This window comes from Bombus impatiens, unplaced genomic scaffold (genome assembly GCF_000188095.3).
Source record: "Bombus impatiens unplaced genomic scaffold, BIMP_2.2 scf_0095, whole genome shotgun sequence".
NCBI classification, from domain to species: Eukaryota; Metazoa; Arthropoda; class Insecta; order Hymenoptera; family Apidae; genus Bombus; species Bombus impatiens.
Genome location: NT_176514.1, coordinates 883,439 through 901,385, shown reverse-complemented (window position 1 = coordinate 901,385; position 17,947 = coordinate 883,439). Strand labels below are relative to the sequence as shown.

General features: G+C 35.3%; 1 long non-coding RNA gene across 1 annotated transcript in view; it reads left to right on the top strand.

The window, feature by feature from the left end:
- LOC117151145 overlaps positions 1 to 9,624 on the top strand; it is a 19,642-nt gene extending 10,018 nt beyond the window's left edge. The window contains exon 3 of the long non-coding RNA XR_004460846.1: positions 9,613 to 9,624. This is a non-coding gene — a long non-coding RNA (uncharacterized LOC117151145). The remainder of the gene's footprint in view (positions 1 to 9,612) is intronic.
- Positions 9,625 to 17,947: the final 8,323 nt, after the last annotated feature.

The window sequence follows — 17,947 nt, the reverse complement described above, 5'->3', positions numbered from 1 at the left end:
GGGGGAGGGGCGGTGTGTCGCTCGCACCGGTTCCCGGGCCTCTCTCGATCGCAGCCGGGACAGTCATCGTGGAGGTTTTAGTCAGTTGGAGTCCGACACTACCACATCGCTTCCCCCGGAAGCGGCCTGACATCCGTGCGGATTTCCTCCACGTAAAGTATAAAAAAAAGCACAAGTAGATACGGAAAGTTAAACGATCTACACAAAAAAAAAGGTGTGCATCTACAAGAACATTCATCTTCCACGCAGTGCTTTCCAAATTTCAAACAAAGCATACATCACGCAATATTTATATTCTATATAATGATTAGATCGATCTTTATAAACATCGTGCAATAATTCGTAGCCCTACTAGCAGCATTTGGTATTGAAGACACATTTGTCTAACTTGCAACGACAGAAAGAAAATGAAGCTACTAACACTGCATATACAATTTCGTGTCTTGCAAAAGGGACATACGAGTCGTTGTATTAAACAGTTTAACATTCTATTTTCGTAACACTAAACTTTTAAAAATATCGAAAAATTATAATCTCCGAGGTGCCTGAACTAAATTGCCCTTAAAAGTAGGAAGAAACTAAAGAGAAACCGCAAGCAATCAGAAAATATTCGCGGTGCGAACGTACAACTTCGTGATTTCTCGAAAAAATCTATCGCCCCACGCGAAGCGTAATATCGTGGACAGATTGTCCAAGAAATATCGGGTAAGCTATAAACAATGTTAGGAGGAAGCTTAAGTGCCGAAAGGGTCGGGAAACTTCAATAGGCCAAGTGACTCATCAAAGTATCGTCGGTTCTTCAGTCGAATAGTTACGCCGAAGAAGGCGTACGTGATCATGATCGCAGACGATTACGGAACACGTACGTGATGGAGGTATGAGAAAGCGGCAAAGGGATGCTTAAGGGAAAAAGACGAATTAATCGGCAATCGTTAATTGAGAATCGAGTTGTGAGGAGTTAGTTAGTTGCAAGTGGGGAATTGAGTTGAAAGAGTTGAGTAGAGGGAGAGAGTTGCCGAGTTGTTATGAGTAGTAAATTATTAGTTGTGAGTTGTGAATTATCAACTTAATTGCCTTAGTTATATTACACTACTGCATTAAGTTCACGTTAAATAACCATCGTTTTCTATTTAATCCACTGTAAATAGATCCATTTATCAATAAATTTATCATATAGAATAGAAATCATTGAAAATCCTAATTTCTAATATTTCTGAATAAATAATCCTATAGTACAGAATGAGCTCACAATAGGTATCTATCTCATGATTAATTAAAGTTAAAATACACGCATCGTACGGTATCTCACGACATCCCACGGCGTCCACGGCACCCGTAGGGAGAGGGGTATTAGTTCAGTGTAGATCACCAAAACAGTTTTGAATAATCCAAACTAGACTATATTAAAGTAGTTTTTAGCTTGATATTATTTTTCAAATAGTAATACTCGGAAATATTAATGTATATCATTTCCCAATAGCAATCTAATGCTATTAAAATTAATGTTACATTCATTTTCTAATATTCAGAATAATATTTTATGTATCATTATTTGGAAAACGATACCAATTAACGCGACCCATCACGGAGAGGTAACTACACTCGGGTCCCATTTACGTAAAGAGTTGTAAGCATCGGCAGCAGAAGATGTAACATTATTTTATAGCAAAGTTTTATTATATAGTAATGTGTATTGAAATTTATTAATTAGAATAGTATCATTATGATCGATGAAACCAAACCATGCAACTGACCAATTGTACCACACATGAATGGATGATGAAATCTTGTTGCCATCGATCAAATTGCACTTACTGCCTCAATTCCATGAATACGGTTTGATCTTTGGCTTTGAGTGGACATGAAGAATTACATTCCATCCATAGACGCTCAATAGTTAGACTTTGCATTGGCACTGATTATTAAATAGATTAATTAATTAATTAAATAGATTATTAAATTAAAACTAAATAGAAATAAAATACCATTCCGAAGACTTCAATGATTTCGTTCATATTAAATGAAACAAAATAAATCAATAATTTAATCACTGCGTATTGATGGTATATAAATTAAGAGTATAATTATTTTTAATTAATGGAAGCATATTGTTATAAATTATTGATATAATTGTTAAAAGTTAATGGAGTAATTGTTTCAGATTAATAATAAATTGTTATAAATGAGTAGCGTAACTATTATAAATTATTAATTTATTTGTTGTAAATTAATAGTTTAACTGTAAGAAATTAATAGATTAAATGTTGTAAAGTAATAGTTTAAATATTATGAATTAATGGCATAAATGTGAATTACGTAAAATTTGTACGTAAATAACTGAAAATTATTAGGTTATCGCATAACGGATACTATTTTCTTGTATCTCTTGAATGGACTTATATTGTACATTGTACATACGTCCAGATATCAATAGGTTTCGTCATCTATACCGGTGGTTTTAGTAATCCCTGTCTTTCTCATGCTACATGTATATCGTCAAACGAAATCCTTTTTTTCTAAATATTTTTAAATCTAATCTTCTTATGAGATTAATCTACAATCTAATCTTCTTATGAGAGTGATCAGTATATGGCTTCTTTACGTGTACGATTGATGTAATTGAAGTTGCTTCTCACTGGGAATTCCTCATTGGATTTCTATGTATCGTTTGTAGTGAGGTCTTGGGGTTGTTTCCTTTCCAATCTTCACGAGTTCGTATAATGTATCAGCTGTGCTGCTTTTGCATTAGAATGTTGTTGTAGTCGTGCACTGTGTTTTGTGGCCTATTTATTGACTTCATTTTTTATTTCATTTATTCCTAAATCTCTATGGATGTAATCATTCCCCTTGTACCTTGCTACATTTACTATTTATTATTAGTGTCTTATTTTCGAATCGTAATATATTTAGGTTTGATTTACTTGTACAACTCCATAATTGGTTACCATAAATTCATATGGATTTTATCGCCGCGTTGTACAGAAGTAATTCATTGTATAAAGATAATTCGGATTTCCTGTTTAGTAGCAAGTACATTGTTTTTAATGTTGCGCCTGATTCGCGCCGTGAGTAGGAGGTAAAGTGTTGATCCTAATACGCTGCCTTGTGGAACTGTTGCTTTGATTTTTTGTAGTTCAGTGTAGTCATTTTCTATTCTCACTATAAAATAGCGATCAATTAAATATGATTCTATTAATTCGCAATAATTTTGAGGTATTTGTTGCTTTAATTTTTACAAAAGACCTTCGTTCTAAACTTTGTCGAAGGCTTGTGACATATTTAAGAATAATGCTAAACAGATCTTCATTCCTTCCAACCATTTTTCGATAATGTTTGTTATTCTGGAAAACTCAAATTGGTGTCTGGGATATAGATTCTGCTTCGTAACAATTGACGTAAGGGTTTTCAGGAGTAGCTTTTCGAAGAGTTTAGATATAATCGATGGATATTGGGCTGTTTTTGTTTATTTCTTCTACTGCTTTCGTTGGTGATACGTATTTTATGGAATTGTTTTTCATCTTTCGTCTTTCATTTTTCTCTAATCGACTGATTGCGTTGAAAAACATTTTTTAGGCGCTCAACGAATATGTTTGCTTTTCGTTTATCACTTCTTTCAATTCTCTCATAATTGGAGTCAATTCTCCGCCTTGTCGCTTGTTAAAGATACCTATATATTTATGATCTTTTTAATTTATTTATTGCTTCCCACATCGAATAATCGGTTCTCTCGTTATTTTAAGACTTTCTATGTATTGACTTATGAACTCATTTTTTATTTTTTGTATTACCCTTCCTAGTTTCAGTAATAGTCTATTAAATACTGTTTTATCTTGGGGATGTCTCGATTCTTACCAACTTTTTCTTGCTCTGCGACTTTCGATGATTAATTCCTTAGCTTACCGTCTCATGGACTCCTACATTTGGTAATGCTGCCCATGTTACTTGTTGTGACTTTCAATCGCGTCATGTATCATCCGCTGTTTTATGTTTTGCATTTAGTATTATTCTGTCTTCGAGCACTTCTCCAAATCGATCCCAGTTAGTATGTTTATTTGTTAATGCCGGTTAACGAAAATTTAGAAAGCGAATAAATCAGTCACGACGCGATATACAAACAACTCCGGTTCATTCCGGTTTTATTCGCTTCTTAGCTATTACATTACTTGATAAAGAAACGCGATTTGTAAGCAAATCCTAAGGACAATCGCTAATTTTCCTTTTTCTTCTTCTTCTTTTTTTTATGTAAGATAGGTAACGATTAGGCTAAGGTAGGATAGGCGTGGCTCGATCTCTCGAAATAGAACGTCCACCGCGCTATCGGTGGTTATCAAACGGTGGTGATTGATGAAGCTCCGGCTTTTATAATAATTACTCGATTATCCTCGTATTAGGCCGTAATTGTTTACCGCAATTTGGACGGCTAAACATGCAGGAAAGGCTACAGTCGACTCATATTTCGAGACGAAGAGCAACACCGTGCGCCCTCTCTCTCTCTCTCTCTCTCTCTCTCTCTCTCTCTCTCTCTCTCTCTCTCTCTCTCTCTCTCTCTCTCTCTCTCTCTCTCTCTCTCTCTCTCTCTCTCTCTCTCTCTCTCTCTCTCTCTCTCTCTCTCTCTCTCTCTCTCTCTCTCTCTCTCTCTCTCTCTCTCTCTCTCTCTCTCTCTCTCTCTCTCTCTCTCTCTCTCTCTCTCTCTCTCTCTCTCTCTCTCTCTCTCTCTCTCTCTCTCTCTCTCTCTCTCTCTCTCTCTCTCTCTCTCTCTCTCTCTCTCTCTCTCTCTCTCTCTCTCTCTCTCTCTCTCTCTCTCTCTCTCTCTCTCTCTCTCTCTCTCTCTCTCTCTCTCTCTCTCTCTCTCTCTCTCTCTCTCTCTCTCTCTCTCTCTCTCTCTCTCTCTCTCTCTCTCTCTCTCTCTCTCTCTCTCTCTCTCTCTCTCTCTCTCTCTCTCTCTCTCTCTCTCTCTCTCTCTCTCTCTCGATTAAGCGTAATTGATTGTTGACGGTGAAATCAAATAGCGATTCTGCTAAAACATAGTTGAAAATTATTTTATATACGACGTTAATATTATTATGAAGTTACTTTAAATTAGTTTGGGACGAATATTCACATTTAATCTAAAAATAATATATATTTTGACAATTTACGGAAAGAAATATCTTCGAATATCAATTGCTTGTAATGTCAAGAATCGGAAACTGATTTCCTTTAGTTTTAGTTTAGAAAGTTAAGAATTATATTTCTCGGGAAAATTCCTAAAATTAATGAAGTTTTCTTTCTCATATAAAAACGATATTATTAAAATTAATATAAATACAAAATTAGTGAAGAAGAATAACGATACCCAAAGATGTGGAGTTTTTATGGAAATTTCTTATTGTTGCATGGTTCATTTCCTTTATGGAACTTAAGGGATTTACGAGATTGTTTTAAACTTCACCCTAGATGCCCTTCATCCTATTTAGATATCCTTTTTCGATCAAAACTCTGACAGCTTCTTCCTACAGTACCTCAATGGAGAAAATCTCTCTCAATCACTTCATCTTACCTCTTTACTTTCCAATATTTTACATATATTCTACCTTTGATACTTCAATTCAAAGAGAAACTTTACATCGTTGCATCGAATAGGAATAGGAAAGATAAAAAATGAATTTCAAACAATGGCGATAACAATTCGAGTAGTCAATCAAAAATATCAGTGTATCTTAAAAACTACAATGATAAAAAAAGAGAAAGAATTAAAAAATTTCTTGCCTTATAAAATCTCTGTAATTACCAGCGGAAGAGATAAGAAAAAGAACTGAAGCTTGAGGTGAAAGATCGACCGATGGCTAGGTTGGAAAACGATTTTCTTTTCCCTCCCATCTAACTCGTTCTTTAATGACCCAACTGTGTGTATAAACTCTTGGTAACCATTCTCTCTTTGACCAAGACGTTATACACAATGTAAAAAGTACAACAAATGTTATACCACAGAGAGAATAGAAGCTCTAAAAATTCGTAATTTTGTTCTAGATCGTCTGGATGTTTTCTCGATGTTCTCTCGATAAAGTAGTAATAGTCGAAAAACAAAAGAAAGAAAGGAAGAAAATGACAAAACCTGCGAAGCTCGGAAGAACAAAGGCTTGACGAATAGTCAGAAGTAACTAAGTGGATAAGCGGTAAGTAATTTGAGAAAGTATGATAAAACGGATAAGATTGACGGAAAGGGAAGATGATTCGTGTTATCGATAACAAAAAGGGTGGAAAATAAAGAACGAAAAAAAAATTGATAAAAATTGAAGCAGGCAAGAAAAACTTGTCGAAAATTAGATTCCGCTATGGTGTCCCGTTCAATGAAGTACCTAAAATAAAGTGCAGGGAACAAATAAGTCGGGAGAAGTGAACTAAAGACTAAAAAATTTGGAAAAAATATCTAGAAAAAAGTAAATATATAATAACTCTCGTTTTGAGCACGAAATCCCTTCGTAAAAATATCAATTATTTTGTAAACAGCATTCTAAATCCTCTTATTTAATTCTCCTATCTAAAATTGAATAATCGTTAGCATAAACAATAAACATAGAATTTCGGAGACAAAATCACACCTTATTCGATGTACGTACTTCAAGAAACGCATTATTACGGTTAACACGTACGATTTCCCTCAAACGCTGATGATATTTAATGCACCAGTGCATTACACGCTCTCGTGCACGCAGGGAAGAAGCCACAGTCTGCCCCGGAGGTAAAATAATAAAACAATGCCTGATGTATTTCGATTATATACGTTGAAGCAGAATGGCGAAAGGAAAGTAAGAGGGTGAGATCGAGGGAGCCCCGGTAAAGATATTAGGTAGCAGGTTCGAGGAAGCACGGAAACCCCATCAGCCCGTAGCTCGTAAATTTCCCTGAAAGCTGCCGAAACTCTCCTCCAGTAGGCCTACATAAGAATATACTGCAGACTAGTTGCGGCTTCAATCCACAACTCCTCCTCCTCTATTCTAGTTCTCCACTTCTGCCAACGTGACATGGCCTTTGCAGCAGAGTAGAAGCTTCGTGTTACTTATCGGGTCCTTCACCTTTTTTCCATTCGTTTCTTGGACTGATCCACGTTGACTGACGAGACTCGATCAGAGATCCTAATGTCGAGTCGGCTCGGTGAACGACTGACAACGAAAACTTCCGCTGGAGAAACCTCTCATTCTACAGACAAATCATACTCGGCCGAAGGTGCTCGACTCTCTTACTTTGCACGGTTTGATCAAATCTTTCTCGAATCTTTTTCCTTTTTTTCTTTGATTTCTTTTATCGAAAATTCAATTGTATAGAACTTGCCTACTCCTTTAAAAGGAATCCTTTGTGGCTAAACTCGCCACGTGTGCTTTAAACATTGTTATTAATCAAAGCAAAGGGTGACACGTCTCGCTCCTTTTTACTATTATGCGTATCAATAAATTCTCTAAACTGTGACGTTTCTTATTTTATTTTCTTTTTATACCACGCCCGGTATTTATAACAAAACTTTGCAAAATTTTGCCAGGACTAGGTAATTTAGCATAAAATATTATGTCTTGAATTCATAAAGATCAATGAATAGAACGAACAAACTGAAAACGGTGATCATGTCGGATGTGTTCGTATATACCATGCGTGTGTGCGTTAACCATTTTATTTTCAATTTATTTAACAACATCAAATATTTATCTGACGATTGTCTTGCTTCTGACAAAAATCGGTACGTACAATCGGTCTCATAAATATTCGAACTAGTATTATGATAGTAAGATACTAGCATAACTTTGACTTCTATATTCTACATCTGAAGTAAACCCAGATAAAACAAGAACAATGTTTCGCAGCATGTTGAAGTATTACAGTATATAGATATCAGAAAGCAAAAAACTTTTAACTTAAGACAAACCGTTGTTTAAATATTAAAAGTATTCAAAAATATTCGAGTGCTTTATAAATTGACGTTAAAAAAATTAAAATGGCAACTTTTTATAAAAGTTCAATATTTTGTTCGATGTTGTCCTGTAATAAGAAAAGTTATACTCGCCTATACAGGATAATCTTATTCTTTAACGTTACTTTATCATTAACAAAATAGAAAATAAGATACAATGAAAAGGGAGGAAAATAATGAAACAGAAAACTCTGCGAATGTTTACAAATTCTTGAAGAAATTTACAAAGTTCCAAGGCTTTCTTTGTTCGGTATTATACAAATATTAAAGGAAAACTTATTATAAGGGGATGTTTTTAACCTATAAATCTATAATGTAATATCGTATCTTGCGGGCATGTAAATAATTACCTTGAATAAAAAATATCCCGATAAGAAGTTCACCTGAATATTAGCGAATGAGCATGCCAGCGATCATCTTGATATGTGAAAATTATTTCTCTAGGAAGCTTGATTTTAATGGACTACCCGGATCGGAAGTTTTCTTACAGCCTGCGGCCACGTTCAATAAGTCCTCTCCTGTTCGTAATTTTCCATCGATACGTCTCGTGAATACAGCGTGTTCCATAGAGCATGCTTAGATGGAAAATTGAAAGATATTTAACCTTGGACTACTAATACATTCTCTACTCATTTTTGTCTTAGCTACTGTTCAGATATGGTATCTCTTTGTTATTTATTCGGATACTTTCGGATACGTAATTTGACGGCACGGGGAGCCGAGGAGTATTTCATCGTTACTGCCAATACAGTTTCACAATAATTTCAAGAAAATCAAATTTCCTATAAAGCATGTTGTAAGAATTGTATGCGAAAAATGAATTTTATCAATAAATAACGGACTGAACGCAAAACGCTCATACGATTTCAAATTTCCTGTTCGTTAATGTGAAAAGAATTTTCATTTTATAGTACTACACATTTTATGAAACGGCCTATACGCGGACGAGCGTGCGACCCAAGCACACGAACAAAGACATTCAACAACCTTTTAAGAAATTCTTCAGAAAAAGTTGGCAAACCCTCGCGGATACGTAGAAAAAGGTCTGTGCACCTTATTCTTACACTTTACAATGCGAGAAAACTGCCACATGAACAATGTATGTATAGCAAAATAGAATTGTTTAGATTTTCTACTCACGATTATTATTATACGAAACGCATTCTCTTTATTATTTAATATCTGTCTCTCTCAATGAAAATATTCAATTCTTCTCTTTATTATGATAGAACAACGTAGGTATGCATATATCGCATACGCGTGTCATAGGGGTGGAATTCAAGGAAAAGATAGCATAATTCTGATTATTTTAATTCGATGCAGCATCCCTCCAATCGACTCGCTTACAAGAACCAACGAATCGCCTGTTTAAGTATTCAACTTCATTAATTCGTTGATCCGTCGCGGCGTGACGCGGCAGGACATCGAAACAACAAAGGATTGCCTCAGATCAAGTCTCCGGCTTGTCCCCTTTGAAATTATTTTACAGCGAACGAGGAGTTACGAGAGGCCTTTCGAGAGGGCGAATCTAAAGTCGATATCGAGTTCCCCTTCTGTCCCCGTTGCTGAATAACATGCATTAGCCTTTCGCCAGATTAGAGAGGAACCGGAGGAGTTTGTACCGTCCAGTCAGTCTGGCTCGTAACCCCGACGAAGATAGCAAAAAGAAGAAAAGACAAAGACGACCAACACACGAATCCGGAAGAATGGGAATCGAAGCGAGGACAGCGAATAGATAGGATTAGCATATTATTTACTCGTGATATCCGACCAGATTTGGACACAGTCTAAACTTGAAATCTTCTTTCGAGGGTGGATACTTTTCGCGGCAGTCTCGCTTCATTAAAACTCTTGCATCTCTCGAAGAAATTCCTTGGACACGTTCGTGTCTCTGGCATCATACCCTTCTTTTTACGATGATCTACCAGGGATTTTCCTTTCGACACTGACGAAAGGCAAGGCGAAGTGACGCCTCTCCAAGATATTTGCGAGCGTCAACGTGAAGCACGTAGCAGGACAATCGACCGCGCCGGTGGGAAAAGAAAGTCACATTCATTCCGAGTCTAATTTACCGTGCAGAAATCGCGGTGAATGCCATTAGCGCCGGCAATGACCCCATGTATACCAAAGAACCTTTATGTTACGTGCCTGCCAGGTGGAAAGTACGAAGGAGCCTTTGGCTCCGAGCCCAAAGACACCTGAAATTAACGCGCTTCACGTCCTTCTTAACGAGGTAAATAGGATTACATGATGAGATGTGCCGATCGATTGTTGCGGTTCACCTCCTTTCCACCCCTACCCTCAACGTATTTGTAATAATTTATTAATTCGGCTGGAATTCATGCAAGGATAAATTCATGCGAGGATAGTTTATAGAGGTAGTTTATGTAGCAATAGTTTACGGTTGGCTCAAACTTCTCTACATTAAGTATCGCGTATAGAAAGAATAGTAGTTATCGAAAAATGTATCGATCAAAGAACGTCTGCGACAATTTTGAAAGGCTCGTCGCTTTATCGTATTTTGGAGCACCTCTGGCAAACGAGTGATCATCTGGAGAAGACACTAGTTCAACTTTCTTTCAATTGGAATCCGTGATTTCGCTCAGAGATAAAAAGGATAAATTACTTCCCTGGCGAGTGAAAAAATTCAATTAAAAATGGGGAAACTGCGGACGACAGATGGATTCAAAGGACTAAGCACACATCTGCAGGCTCCGACGACATTGAGAGTAAAACGTCGCCATCGTCGTAGTAGTCATCGATGCTCTAGGTATGTGGACTTTTGCAGAGATTTGCAAGAAATTCCTATAAATTTCCTGTCCGTACGTCCTTGACAATTCTTCTTGACTTCTCGCGGCGATGAATATTTCCTATGAGAAGCCCAATCCTCATTCTCGAATCTCGAAGAAGGAGCCAGTGATCTCGATGTGTTCGTCGATATAATTACGTCATTGCCAGCCGAGAATAGCTTTGCGAGAAAAAGAGAAAGAAAAGGGACATCCGTAAATTTTACTTTTTCTCGAAAAGGGAGTAGTTTGATGGTCGAGTACCAGCTCATCGGTGCGATTCATTATCGGGATCCTTATGAATATGAAGGACCATTAATAATATCCCACAGGCATGATAACACGCTTTTGCACTAGCTACCGCGATAAAAAATGTATGTAACGCGGTGCGATATACGTCTACCGAGCTTTCCGTTACTTCTTACACGGTTCCGTAACGCGCAAAACCTACAAAGGCTTTGTTTTGCGATAAATGGGAACTTTCTGTATAAAGAACTGCTATTACTAATATTGGTTGAAGATAATTTCAGTTGCTTGGTTTGGATTACTATAGCCAACGTTTTCGCGAAATCTTTTGAATACCTGCTCTTAGAATGTTAATTATTCTCAAATTTTCAATCTGTCGGATATTTCCCTCGGTATTGGAGAAATATATGATAGCATAAAAACCCTTAATACCAATTCTAATTCTGGATATAACGCCATTCAAAAAAAGCGGAGGCTTTTTTAAATTCTGCGCATTTATCATGTCCAGGAAATTTCTGTTTTTCGGCACTTGTTTGGTATCCTGAAAACTTTGTATAATTAATACCGATCCTAGAAATAAGTGATTTACCTCCTGTTACAAGTTATATTCCAATTTGCATTCAGAACGTTAAGCCTAAAATTTTCGAAGATTTCATTATTTGTAAGTTATCTTTCTTTTGCAAAAATATTATTATCAATCAGTAACATGAGTTCTTTTACGGATGTTTCGCTGCAACTCATTTGGTTAATATTATCATCATATTTCGGTTTCCATAGAAAACGGTATGCAGGTTAACGTAATTTACATTGCCTTTCATAAAACAATTGAAATTGTTAATCGCTCAATACAATTATTATCTCTAAACTTATTTCTAAATTTCAAACATTTGGTATCAACGGTAATCTACTAGCATGGCTTGCTGGATGTATTAGGAACAGAGTGTGAATAGTTAAATTTGATAACTCTTACTCAACATTCATTAATGTTAAATCTTGAGTCCCTCGGGGATCTTATCTCGGACGCTTACTTTTTAATCTAGGTTTTCCTACTTTATAAATATTTGTTATTCACTGATGATTTAAAAATCTTTCATTCTATCTCCAGTCCCACGTCTACTCCCTTAATTTACAATAACTTATCTAAATTACAGGACGGGGTGTTTATTGAACAAATTATGCTTTAATATAACTAAATATAAAGTCGTAAGGTTTGTTGTACGTCTCAAAACAATACAATTTTATGCTCTCCTGACTCGATCCAGATTCTTGGTATTGTCTTCTCCACAGACTTAAATTTTATCGAATACTATAAAAATATTATCTCTCGTACCTTTAGGTCTTGGAGATTTATTTAAAAAACCTCTAAATTTTTTTTCCGGGTATGGGCACTCTTAGACTATTGTATTGTTCCTTAGTTACACCGATTCTGGAATACGGTTTCATAATCTGGCCTCTCTATTATAAAACTCCCTACTATAATTTTATTCACCTTAGTGCTAGATTTAATAAATCCTTCCTATCCCTCGCCACGAACATGTCATAATTACGAACACTTAATATCAAGTATTAACTTTACAACTTTTAAGAATAGGAGAAAAGTATTAGACATCTTATTTGTTTATAAAACACTCAATGATTTAATTACCTGCCCTAACATTATACAAAAATTGTAACTTCATTCCGCCTAAACACTTGCGTCATTCTGAATTATTACGGGTCGATTATTATCGTACATTGTATGGTTATTTCAACTGTATTAATAGAATGATTAATTATACATATATGCTAATAACACATCTTCTGATCTTTTCTATCAGCCGCCTCACATACGTAAATATTTGTAAATATTTACAACCTCATATCTCACCTTTATTTTTGTCTGTCCCCGCGTCTCTGTGTTATTTTTCCTTTTATACTACTTTGCATTTCATACGTGTATAACCTTCTTTTCTCTTTCATAATGAGTTTTTCCGTCAAATAAATAAATAAATAAATAATCTTCGTTCTCTTGCAAATTCAAATGTTTAAAAGCGTTTCAAGTACGAATAATATTTTATTGTTATCGACAGATATTTTATTAATTGTATTACCGCACGTAACGAAAAATTGTATTTTGAATTGGCACTCGATTTTGTTCAGACATCGTCGATAATTAACACATAATTAATTAAACGGTTAAATCTGAAATGCAGAATCTGGGTCGAGAAATAAAATCACTCAATATATGATTAAAATACATCGCAACAACGTTATTGAGAATTAAATGTTAAGAGTGAAAGAAACTCGTGTAAAAATTCAGTTGAAATGTAAAAAAATTTTAAATATGGTATAGTTGATGTAACTAACGAACCATATAATAGAATCTGTCTAATACGCGAACTGAATTAACGCGAAAGTAACGCTTATATTAAATTTAATAGATCTCTAATTTCAATATGAAGGAATGGATGTGAAATATAATTAACATTTCTGAAAGACGCGTGATCTGTAAAATATCCTGTAATTTCGTCATGACCCCGAATGTCGAAAATGCTAAAATCGATTTCCATATTTTATTATACCCACGTGTGTTCTCACGTATCGTTTAACGTTATTGTAAATATAAACATCCTGTTTGTCTGTATCTATGAAATGGTCGTAAAAAATTATTCCAAGTTTGTATTGAAAATACATATCCGATCGATATGCAATAAAATAAGAGTTCGAAAGTTCAACGTCAACTTTTTCAAAATTAAACCATATGTACTTCTTAAAATGTTCTTCGAAGTTGTAAGGTTCAAGTTAACTGTAACTAGTGCACGAGTCCTTTCGCGATGATTACTCATGAAATTAATTTTGTGTAACTTATTTGAATGAAAAGCAAATGAAATTGATAATTACTTGCTCGAAAAACCATCTACATAGATTGCTGTACGGTGGGAAAGTTGCAGAGAAAAACGTGATAAATCCATTTTCCATTTTGTATATGATTTTAAGATTCGATACTTGTCGATTAATCGCATGTTACCGAAATTGCCTTTTTATTTCATTTTCGAATCAAATATGTATCCTTACTATTCTCCTGAACATTGCAAAAATGTATCAAGTATCATAAGTTACTTCAAAACTTTCTAGATTCATTAGCTACTTTTATTAGCTACTTTTAAAAGCCTTATATAATTATACCTAACAATGTTCGAAATTATGTTCGATGGTACAAAAAATGTTTCAGATAAAAGTTAAGTATGCCTGAAGTGTTATTCATTTATAAAAGATGTATATAGCTCTCGAAATTCTATACAACTTTTATTTAAAATATCTTCCTATCATCTGTAAAATGAAAAATATTCCCAGATTACTAAAACTATTTGATTAGAACATTTGATTGATACTTGATTGATAAGCGTTTATTATTATTATTATTAATATTATTATTAAATTAGCCAATACTTTTGTTGGGTTTAGATGATAATGATAAAATCCGCAATCACTTAGATGCCAAACTAATATTTGATAAGATATGTTTTTCTTTGTTTGAAACATTGTCATTCGTTACGTTAGTCTATTTTTACGCAGTGTTTTCTTGTAATTTTTGTTCCAAGGAGCCCTTTATTCCCTTGGAATCTCTAACGCGAATCCGCAGGGAAAAAAAGTAAGTCGCGAAAATGGTTCATAAATCTGGCGAAGAGCTCGAACAAATGTCACGAAAATCTCGGGTGCCAGCAACTTGAGCCATCGTATGGCGTGATACGTATTGAGCTCTAGACGATGAAAATTCCGACAACATCCAACGAACTTGTATTCTTTCGGCAAGTTTTCGATCCTACAAGTACACTTCACTTACAAGTAAATCAGAATAGGATCAAAGGATCCTAGGATCGACTCGACATATGGATAGGTCGGGCCTGTGCTTGTTTCTACCTCGTCGTATGTTTCCTCGTGACGCTTTTGTGTATCTTTCATGCACGACGTTGGTAAAAAACAAATCTCTCGGGAGTTTCGCTCATTCTGCACGTGATACTTGAAAAAGACGGTACTCTGAAATAATACACGTGTACATTTGCATACTCTGTACACGTAGCGTAAAAATAAATGGAAGAAAAAATGGGAGAAACGGGCAAGAGGGAACATCGGGATAGAAACGAAATCGTAGAAATACGAAGATAATGCATATCGCCGTGATTAAAGATATGATTACCTCCAAACAGGAGAATACCAATTGGACATTGATATCTGCATTCGATTAATAAATCAAATTTGTGAGATACTTGCTCGGTAAATGAACTTATGAGCGATTTTCTAACTTTCAAACGTCCAACTTTTAAATCTCCGAACATGTCGCCATCTGTCTATTCACGCTATACATTTTTTAATATTACTGACGTACAAATTATTAATTCGTGAAATATTTTACAAATATCTTAAAAGTTCCTGCGAGTTAGGTCTTTGTCAGGGCCAGTGCAAGGCAGGTTCAGCGCGTTCGCCGGAACCCGGCCCCGCGTTTTGAGAGGCCCCGCGATCTACGAAAATTACCCAATTAAAAACACCGAATTTGATTAACTTTTTATAGAATGATGATTAAGTTTAAAGGAATGTAGCGGCACATGAGTCACAGGACGATTCGAATCGAGAGTGACTCGTGCTTTTGTTTTGCCTTGGAGTATTAACATCGTTACGATGTATAAGATGTAATAATAAACAATCTCCGGACAAAACAATATCGCCGCTACGTGCAACCGTTAACCGGAGTCAAATTCAAACTTTCCGGTACTCCCCCGACCAGTATAAATAGACGATCATGCTCTCCAAAAAGTTAGTATCTAGTATCCTTGCAGCGAGTAGCATTGAGCGAGCAACAATCAAGACGTATTATACTAACTCTGTATTGTTGTACTTAGAATGATTTTTAAATGTACCTGACTATCACAAGTATTCACTCTGTAGAGGTTTGTGTAGAGGGCGATTGGTCGGTGAGGTTTAATGGACGAATTGCTCGTTGTTGAAACCGTCGAATATATTTAAATTGATAAATTAGTATACAGATAATGCTCGCAAAGACGCTCGTACTAACCAATTCGCTGAGGCAGTGTATAAGTCGTAAAATAGGATCGCTATTGACTCGTTAATTAGATCGCTGATAATTCGTTGATAACTGGTTGATAACTGATCGACAACTGATTGTAACTCCTTTCCTTGCGATCGCGTCCGTTTATTATAAATAAATACTGGTCGGGGGAGAACCGGAAAATTCGAATTCGTCTACGTTTGACGGTTGCATGTATCGGCGACATTGTTTTGCTCGGAGTTTATTTTTTCTCACATTACGGTCTTGATACTCCGAGGCAAAACAACAACATGATTTGAATTGTTCTCTAAATCATGTGCCGCTACAACTCGTTTCGCCATTTGAATCAACACGTTTGATATCCTCCACAGGAGTGACAAAAATCATCAAAGTTCAGTGTAACTCCATAAAGTCCTTATATCTTGGAAACTACTTTAGATAAAAAAATCCAGGCGCTTTCAGAGAAATTTACTTTTTAGAGAAATTAAACTACATCAATAGTTTTTTGCAAAAGTCATACATGATTACAGATTTTGTACTTTCATTGAATTTCTTGCCCCTTGAAAGCGAATTATGGATGCAAAAAAATATTACTTGGATTTGTTTAAAAAACTGCTTATAAAAAATATATAATATGTAACAGCATTTATAAATAAATAATTCTTCGTAGTAAAATTTAAGTGTAGGATTTGAATGTGTCTTCAGGTCCCACAAAATTTTTGAACCGGCCCCGCAAAATTTTTGAACCGGCCCCGCAAAAGGTCACGCCGGCCCTGGTCTTCGTTTATCATCACGTAATTTACACGTATTGTAACGTAGAGATGTAGAAAGCTTAGAGAAACGCTGGTCCTTCCAAACTTCTTGTTGATAGTATATGTATGTACATACATATATCTAACGATTTTTTTCATCTTTAGCTAAATTTTCATCCGAGAAAGGACCAAAATGTCCCCTAGAATTATTCGACGAGCACGACATTCAAGTTCGTCAACTTTCCTTGTTAAAATAACTTCGCAAAATGCGATACCGCTACCATTATAAATAATGTATTATAATATTGCCATTACAGAATGGAGTTGGAAATCTTTGGTAAGATTCATTAAAGATTCATTTTGGACACGGCGTTTAATCAGAGTAGAACACCGCGATAATACATACATTTGCATGCAGTGCGTGTACAGAGGAAGAAGAAAAAAGCTTAAAGAAAAAGATTCGGATTGGGAAAACAGAGAAACCACAAACGGAAACATACGGAATCTTCGTGAGTGAAACAGATATTTTGCGGAAAGATAAAATGACAATGAGGGAATGCAAAAAAGACATGTTGATATTCCGCCACTAACGACGCGATATTTACGAGAGCTTTTTGCCGTGCAATTAACCAATTTATGATCGAGTTTTTCCTTTTAGTTTCCTTTATAGTTAGTGATTATTATTAGTGATTATTAGTGAATTAAGATTATTGAAATTTCGTGCGTGCATAAGAGTGTTCTTTTCTCGACAATTCTGCAAACATCTTATTTTCGTTAATTTAAAGTTACTTATAATGTAACAAAAATGAAATGATCAACGTTAATTTCATCAATAAACATATTATACGTTTTTGTGCATTTGATGAAACATTGATGACACATTAAAATCACGGTTTTCAGACAAGGCAATTCAATTAGACTTGTCGATTAATTAATGTGAGAAGCGTCGTGTATTCGTGCACTTGTGGAGAATGAACAGAGAATTCCTAGGCATCTTATGCAAGTAAATTATTCTTTCAAAGGGAAATTGCTGTAGATCTTTTCTAAATTTACACAAAGTTTCGATCTTATTAAAGCTTTTACTTAAATTAGTTTAATTCGAGAAAGGAACATTTCCTATTATTGGAAGATAAAAAAATCTTACGATTTTACTTCATGTTAGCTCTCTGTTTAATAG